General features: G+C 33.4%; 1 long non-coding RNA gene across 1 annotated transcript; it reads right to left on the reverse strand.

Annotated features, from left to right (window-relative positions):
- Positions 1-4,639: 4,639 nt before the first annotated feature.
- LOC129808820 (uncharacterized) lies at positions 4,640-7,859 on the reverse strand. Its single transcript, XR_008752464.1, has 3 exons — positions 7,561-7,859; positions 4,958-5,272; positions 4,640-4,892 (listed from the first exon to the last, which is right to left on the reverse strand). It is a non-coding gene; the product is annotated as an uncharacterized LOC129808820 (long non-coding RNA).
- Positions 7,860-8,896: the final 1,037 nt, after the last annotated feature.

The following is an 8,896-nucleotide window of genomic DNA, read 5'->3' on the forward strand; positions in this document are numbered from 1 at the left end:
AGAGAAGAAAATATTTTGTGGAATTTTAGAGATTTTTTGCAACCGCAGCGCCGCCAGACGTTTGTAAAGTGAGTTATTTATGTCTCTATCTCTCTCTCGAGTTGAATTACGCGCGATTTAAGAACTTTCCATTTGAAGTGATATTTGTATTTAATTTCTTTGTATTTCTGCAAGATTTAAGTAAAAGGATGTGTCGTGAACAACTATCCGTCTTCCGACAGAAATATGAAGAAGACAATTTCTTTCTATATGAGTTTTTATTTCTGTTATGTCTTTTTGGCGCAAAAATATTTATCATGGCACCGTGAATGAGCGGGATTAGTGTTACCAGTATGGCTATCTGTAATTTCTATTAGAACTATCAACACAAAATTTCCGATATTACACGACTTTTAACGACCACAGGTCTGGCCTAAAAACTAAAAAGAACTAAATGATATAATATTGTTGAATAAAATAAATAGCAATATGAAGAAGTAAGGCGAGATAAAAATGGATTATTAAAGAAGAAAACGACACATATTAATTATTCTGAAAAAATTATAACAATTCTAATTTTTGTGACTATTTCACTCATTTTAATGCTCAACCTCAAGGAGAGAGCAGTATATTACTTCATAATAAGGAGCACAAAAAGTTATTAAAAAAAATTAACTGGAAAAACTAGTACGTATTTTTCATCTATTTTTTGTGCAAAAATATTCAATATTTTTCTATCGAATTCTTTTTGCCAATATTTCTTTGTTACCCGTTTTTATTGCACTTATCATAAAAACTCTCAATTTTGTCCTGAAACTGGCAGAGACGGATGGGAACCATTATTAGAAAGATCTAACTCTCAAATACAATATATGTTAAAATTAAATCGAAATCCCTTCATAAATACAGAAAATGCAGTCCGATCAAGACATTTTTGATTATAGCTCGGGTCAGGGAACATCGAGGGAGGAGTGTGACCTACCGTTGGAAAGGCCTCGACCTGAACTACAACATACTAAAATTTAAAGAAAAACCATCGTCCAGTTTTCGAAATGTTCGAGATTGATTAATCGAAAATCGATTTTTTGATTAATCGGACCTTCGATTAAATCGGATGGAATTGGGGTGTCATAAACTTTATGGTACTCCACAAGAGCTTTCCAAAACAACAAAATTTTTCGAATTCCGATAATTAGAAGCGTAGATATGACCATTTGAAAATTGAATTTTGGACCCCCCCTCTAACTTTGGTCAGGGGGGTCCGGGGGGCTTAAGTTTGGTATCGATCGAAAGCTCTTAGGCCCAGCTATAACATACTAAAATTTGAGCCCGATCGATGCTATAGGGGCTGAGTGTGTAATGAAGAAAACAAATTTTAGGTGAATTCCAAAATGGCGGAAGGAGGAGGTGGGGATGGATCTGACATAACCTACTTTTAGCCGCCCATCAACGTTTAGCCTTTGCCTCAAATTGCTTGTCGATATCTCTCTCCGTTCTCTCTCCAAAAGTGGTTATACGACGGACGGACGGGACGTCCACGAAAATCGATTTTTCGAAGTAATACAATAATTTTTATTAACCCTCTATCTTGTAAGACCACCTCAAGACGGTCTTAACAAAAATCACATTTACAGCGATTACAATATTTTTATTTATTTAAAAGTGCTATAGTGTCCTCGGTAATAGTCTTACTAACATCTTTTGAAAGTTTGAACTCATTTTAACTCTTCGTTTAGTTGCTATTCTCAGTTTTGTGTGACAGGTTAGTGAAAAAACAACAAAAAATATTTTTGCAAAAAAACTCATTTCCAATTTCAAGAAAAATACCGATTTAAAGTTATCTGACTAAAATAAATTTATTTTTTAATGAAAGATGTCTTTCTATTTAGTATTTTTTATTTAAAAAAAATGAAAAAGGCAAAAATGTGAATATTATAAGCAAAAAGAGTTTCAAAAAAAAATTATATTTTCCCACCATGCGCCTAAACTAAAAAGAGATAATGAAGAATTGATGGTTTTTTCGACTTTATTGGATCATAATTATCTTAAAAAACATTTTCTTACAACTTTTTTCGCATATTCAAGAAAATACTGTTAGATGGTTAATTTACCTGTAGTGTTCAAACATAAACTCAGTGCTCCAAATTGTAAGTTGCCCAAAATAGTGCCATTTTCATATTAGTATTAAATATTTAATTCCCACGAAAATATAGCAATAGTCTGGTAAGACGAAGGATTTGTCCGAGGATGTTTTTCCGACATGTCAAGTGACATTATTTATAGAGCTCTCTCTCAAAAAGAATTTTCTCGAAAGAGAGAGCTCCAATTCTCAGTCGATTTTCAATGTGTTCGGACAAATTATTTTCCATAAACAGTGTATTAGGTGATAGTTACTAATTAGTTTTAGCATTAGTGAAAATATGGTTGAGGTGTTATTTCGGAAAACAGTAAGTTTTATTATAACTCATTCGAGTCGGGGGTCTCTCTGAGAGAATTATAACTCCAGGGTCAAATTAGGTGAATGTGGACCACCCCCCCGAGACTTAGAAGTTTCAGTGTGAGTTCTTCTTTAATCTTATTTCAAATATTTTCGTTATTTTTTAAGTACCTGTAAGGTACCCCCTTATTCATCAGAGATGGCGCTTTAACAGAGTTGTAATTAGGGGTAAAATATTTTTGTATTTAATTTTACTTAATTTTTTTTACTCAGTGTTTTTAGTTTATTAGAATTATGTTAGAATATAACCTAAAATGACTCCATTTTGCTAGGAATATTTTCCCACTTTCTTTGTTTCGTTTAGGATTATTAACCCTCTAACAGTGTTATCTTTAATATGCGAAAAAAAGTTGTAAGGAAATGTTTTCTAGGATATTTATGAGCCAATAAAGTAAAAAAAATCATCCATTCTTTATTATCTCTTTTAGTTTAGACGCTAGGTGAGAAAATATTTAAAAAAAAATGAAACTCTTTTTGCTTTTAAAATTCACATTTTTACTTTTTTCAAAATTTTTCAAATAAAATATACAATGTAGAATGACATATCTTTAACTCTTTCGTTTCCTTCGGGACTATGGGTACCCATGGAAGCAACAATTTTTTTAGACTATCTAGAATCGATAAAAATCTGATTCTTGTGGATAATTACAAACTATAAAGATGTCCAAATCTAGGATATTTTTTGCAGGATCCTAATTAACTCCTGAGCTTAGATATTTTTGGTCAAAAATCGTGAATTTTCGATTTTCTGCTTCCTTGCAGATATTGTGACTTTTTTGATATTTCTAGACCAGAATAAGGAAAAATCTCTCGGGGCCAATAAGTATGATAACTAGCAATTACAGATTGCATAAATTCGAAAAATATTTCTTTCTTAAATTTTCAAAAAACTTGTTCAAACTTTATGGGTACTCTCGTCCACAAAACTCTAGAGGTCAAATGTAAGGTTATCCCGCCAATGCCTGCCATTTGCTTTTTGACACCAACCTTTTATCAAAATTCCAAGCGGGAACTACTTTTTTGCCAATATGGCTGATAATTTTGACATTTGGCAGCGAGGCAGATTGCTTTCGGGGAAGTTTCTCCTATTCTTCCGGATTTTGGTGAATTCTGTTTGTCCAAGAAGTGTTTTTTTGGCTCTTGAGAAAGCTTAATATGTCTACAATAACTTCGTGTTGAAGGAAATGTGTTTTAAAGTGTTATTATGTGAAATATTTTGAGGAATCTGTTGGCAAGCAGAAACTTGGTGTCTTCTTGACCACTTCCTGGACATCCCACAAGATACTGGTCAATAATTCTTCTTGTTTTAGTGATCAACATTGTAAAGGAGTCATTTAACACGCAAAAACAATTCACAAAATTGATATTATTGGCTTTTGGAAAATTGAAGTTTGTCTCCTTTTCGCTCTTTTGGGGACGAGAGTACCCATGAGTTTTCCAATTTCCCAGAGGCGGACAAAATTCTTTCTCTACAAAAGTATCATATTTGATCACTAAGACTTACAATAAAGTGAGTTTTACTGAAATTCGTTCGCTGGATATGTTGTGGTTCGGAAAGAGTTAAGTAAAAAATAAATTTATTTTACTCAGATAACTTTAAACCGGTATTTTTCTTGGAATTAGAAATGAGTTTGTTCTGTACAAATATTTTTTGTTGCTTTTCTCTGACGTGTCACACAAAACTGGGGATAGCAACTAAACGAAGTCAAAATGAGATCAAACTTTCAAAAGATGTTAGTATACCGAGGACATTATAGCACTTTTAAATAAATTGTAATCGCAGTAAATGTGATTTTTGTGAAGATCGTCTCGAGAGGTCTTACCAGTTAGAGGGTTAAAGTGGCGATAAATTATTATGGAACGCATATGAAATTACAAAAATAGGGCATTGCTTTTTAACCAAAGTTTAAATATCAGCATGAAGTGTTACGTTTACTGTAATGCTAACGAAGTACAAAATCAGTGATATTATAATCGATAGATAGAATCATAGTTTGTTTGTTTATCAAAATACTTACATTTACCCAGAAGTTTTGTCAAATTGCAAAAACCTAGGCGAATCTGAAGCACGAATCATTATGTGGATCCAGCATGACACAGAATTTAAATATTTTGTCAAAAACTTGAAAATTAGGTTTGAGTAGGGTATAAAAGAGACTTTCCAATAGACAGTAAATTTATTTTAAAAATAGATTTTAATAAATACATTGCTTTTTATAATTATTCTGAACAATTGAATGCCTTTCAAGCTTAAGTCCATCTAATAGAATTTGTTTCTATAACACAAATCAGCAAAACACAAATGATATATTCATATGCCTTTTACCAGGATCTCTTATACCGTATGATATTGCATACAATCCATTCTGATGGTCTGTTACCACTTGAAATAAAAAGATGCTGTTCATCGTGACATCTGAGGAAAGAAACGATCACACTTAATTAGTGGTGCGTATTGCTTTCCATCAAAAGATGTGGTACCAATGTATTGTAGTAGGACTGTTGAGCCTAGAGGAGTTGGGGAGAAAGCCCGTCTCGACAAAGACTCTTCTAAGCCAACAGTACCAATCATTGTCCAGTTGGGGTGTAACTTTGAGAGGTGTTGTAACCACAGCTAACTTCAAGTGACGATATCGCTCAGTCGGTCTTCACCAGTGAAGTGGGGAGGACGCCAGATTCGTGGCTCTTTTTGAATGGGCAATGGGGGTTCACTTCCGGAGATTAGCGATGAAGGGTGCTCTAGCATGTTCTGGTGTGGACCCGTAGCAATTTTTGCTGCGGTTTCATACCTGGAAACTTAAGATTGTTTACAATAATTTTCCAATCAGTATCCAAAAATAATGAATTATCCAATTTTCAATTTATTTTTTTTTTAAATTCAAGTCAATTTAATTTCATCTCATTTCGTCTTTTTACTACCCTTCCCATGCGTCCATCGCCGTCTTAGCGTTTATTCCAGCTTCCAGGACTAAACAACAATGTCATTGTTAAAGCTGCATTGGAAATAAGCCAGACATAATTGAGAGAGAAGAAAAACCACTTCCAAGCCAAATGCTTTTTAGAAAAGTGGCAAAGTTTCCAATGCTGAAAAGCTCGAACTTGTGACTAAGATTCTAATTCCTCAAAAGTACTTTGAGATCATTTACCAGTTTACAACCAACCGATTTATTATGCACCTAGAGTCGCCCAAAAAAAATTACAGAGACACAATACAATTTCGAATAAAATTGTATTATTGGTTATTGGTGGGTATTGGTTATTATTGAGTTATTGGTTCATAACCGGTTTACGTACTACCGATATGTAACCAATTGATACCGGTTTTTTTTGTCAGAAATTGAAAGACTTTCAACGAGCCCTCACATGAACCCCTTTGGTTGGGAAATATGCTCTCTGGAGCCATTTAGACCTTTGATCTTGGAAATCGTCTGAAAAAATGGCCCGCGGGACAGGTTTTTACTTTTCTCTGTGGAGTTCGAAAAAGGTGTGTCTAATTGAGGTTCTTAACAATCTCACCTACTATTTCTATATTCGGGAATTCTTAAAAGAGACAAAGCAATCATGTTGAGTGGATAGTTTTCGGAAACAAACCTAAATATATATTGTATGAATTTGAGAAGATTATGGAGTAAAAATTATATCTTCTGTGACGATTGATAGTAATTATTTAAAAAAGCAGGACCGAAAATTTTAACGCTTGTACTTCGAGGGCTTCACTTTAGAGTCACTTTCCTAAATAATATCTTCTGGCCAGACGTCGAGGCTGCATATAGCTTTATTTTTGTTCAAAAGTGAAGCTGAGAGCTTCAGGCGACTTGCTTACACTTCTCGCATCTGAGATCTAAGAGAAAATTTTCAAAAAAAAAAAATCAAAAACTTGTAAAAATCCGGCCTTTTTCTTTATAGTTTCTTTAACCCGAATTGTTTTTATTTCTTGTAATAAAAAATAGGTGTGATTAGAAGGAATCACACCTATTACTAAATATATATTTAGAAATTTACCACTTTAAATGAATGGATATATAAAAAAGTACTCAAACGGTCTATTTTTGACAAATATCAATAACATTGATTTTTAAGAAATAAATTTCAGTAAAAGCGAAATGTTTCTAAAAACTTACTTATCTCACAAAAGAATTAGCAGTCTTGTTTTAAAACTAAAACTCTTCGTTATATATAAACTTAAAGATGAGATCCTGATTGAGAGGGCTCAAAAATCGATATTTTATTGGCCTTACTGATAATAGTTTCCTTTAGAATTGTACATCACAAATTTTAAAGTAATATCTATATATTTTTTCAAAATTACGCTTCTGAGAAACTCAGTATGGCCCTAGAAAAGCTCAAAAGAAAAAAAAACTAATTGATCGATCGAGTTGCTTACAAAACCATTTGAAATACTATAAAAACTCTTCAGTGAATGTGAACTAAAAACATTTAGAAAAAATGTTTTTGTCGATCGATGTTTTTTGTTATATATGAAAAACTAAAAAATTTAATTTTGAGTTAATTAATTTGATCCACATTGAGGCGAATTAATATTATTTAATTTTTTTAATATCTTAGTTCAGTAGTTTTTCTCTATTCACTAAAAACAACACTTTAATTATTTGTGAAGCAGATTTCTGTAAATGATTTTTAATCTTGCTCTTCTAATATTTTGAATATTACAAACTCACGTATAAGGTTTATGAATAAATTTGTAATTTAAGTGGCAAAAGAAAAAAAATTGATTAACGAGGGTTTGAATTGAATTGCTTGCCCCCCCCCCCACGCTCCCGACTAAATCGAAGTTACACGTAAGCTGAATAGAAACAAATGAAGAATGTCACAAAATGAATTAAGGAAAGTTTATCACTATTAAAAAATACAACAGACTTCTTGCGACCCCTAATTCGTCTCTGGGCACAAAAAACTTTTTGCCGATTTCGCAAAATTTGACCAAGTTTCCCATGTTCTCTCTCACTATATTTTTTGTGTACATTTACAATTCTTATACCAATAAAAGCCCTATTTATCTGACGTATTATGAGCCAAATCATTAGGGTAAGCACGTATTAATAAAAAACATATTGGCACAATACCTGTGGAATGACACCTCCAGAGAATTTCGCTGGTCGCCGTTGATGCAATTTTTCACAAATACACCTATTTTTTCTCACTTTGCAGCACAAAGAAATATATTCAAGAGTTTTTACACACCTTTTCACTGGGTTTTACGGGACTTTCTTCAATATTTTCCCGATTTTTCCACAAGAACTGCGCAAGTTAATTCGAGGAAATTGCTTCGCGTGGGAACTGTCAGAAGAGGTTTTGATTGTTTTTCCGCCAGATTCGCTAGTAGTTCGCTACTAGTTCTTCGCGCAACCGCTCGCGCCGCCCTCACGCTCGATTTTTGAATTCTCTATAGAGAATTTGCTAAAATAACGACATTGACAGGGGGGTGATGTGGACAGAGAACTCGCGCTGTGATTGGCTTATTTTATTTCTCCCAAGTACGTCCGAAATCGGTTTGTTTGGGAGACAGCGATATCAAAAAATGTTCCATTTTATTCTTGTTTACGAGGGGGCTTGCTTCTACCGAAATTATCCTTAAATTGTTGCTCTCTTATGTTCCAAATTTGTCCCAGTTTCTGCTGTGCCTTTTTGACTTGCTCCCTTAAATGATCACTGTTTTTACCATTATTTTTCACGATGTACCCCAAATACTTATACGTTTTTACTTCTTCCAGTTCCTGATTTCCCCATCTCCATCTCTCTTAACTAATTCTTCCACCTCTACTAAAAACCATAGGGGAAACTGGGGTACCACCAAACACTTTTGAAAGATGCGATTTTGACTGAATTTCCTAAGAAAACTGTGAATTTTTGAAAAATGTTGCTTACCCCATGTTATAGCCTTGGGTATAAAGCTACATATTATAGTATACAAGGATGATGTGAAGCACTTCAATTTTCCGCAAAAAGGAAAATTGTATCACCATGCATTTTTCGCTTTTTTCCAACCACCCGGGGTACCAATAAACACTTTCTGGGGCACCAAAAAACACCTGTTATTCTCACCCATTGAAGCTATTTTGGGCATTCACCACAACTCTTAATTATAAAGAAGGTATTGAAGATGTAAATAATTCTCAAAAAGCACTGCAAAATTTAGAATGAGTGACCAAAATAGCAAAAAACTAAAGCACTGCACATCGAACATATTTTTCAATGGATTTTTCATCATTTTGACAACATTCGACTTCTGACTGGAAAGCAGCGCCACTAAAATCGTGGCAAACACTAGACCTAAAGTTCAAATTTTGCGCGCTCTTTTGTAATTTTTGTAATAAAATCGAGAAATCATTCGTCAATGCTTGATTAAAATCATTTAAGAATCATTAAGTATCATTTAATGCGAAATTGGGTTCTTGAAAT

The sequence above is a fragment of the Phlebotomus papatasi genome, chromosome 5, assembly GCF_024763615.1.
Source record: "Phlebotomus papatasi isolate M1 chromosome 5, Ppap_2.1, whole genome shotgun sequence".
Classification (NCBI taxonomy): domain Eukaryota; kingdom Metazoa; phylum Arthropoda; class Insecta; order Diptera; family Psychodidae; genus Phlebotomus; species Phlebotomus papatasi.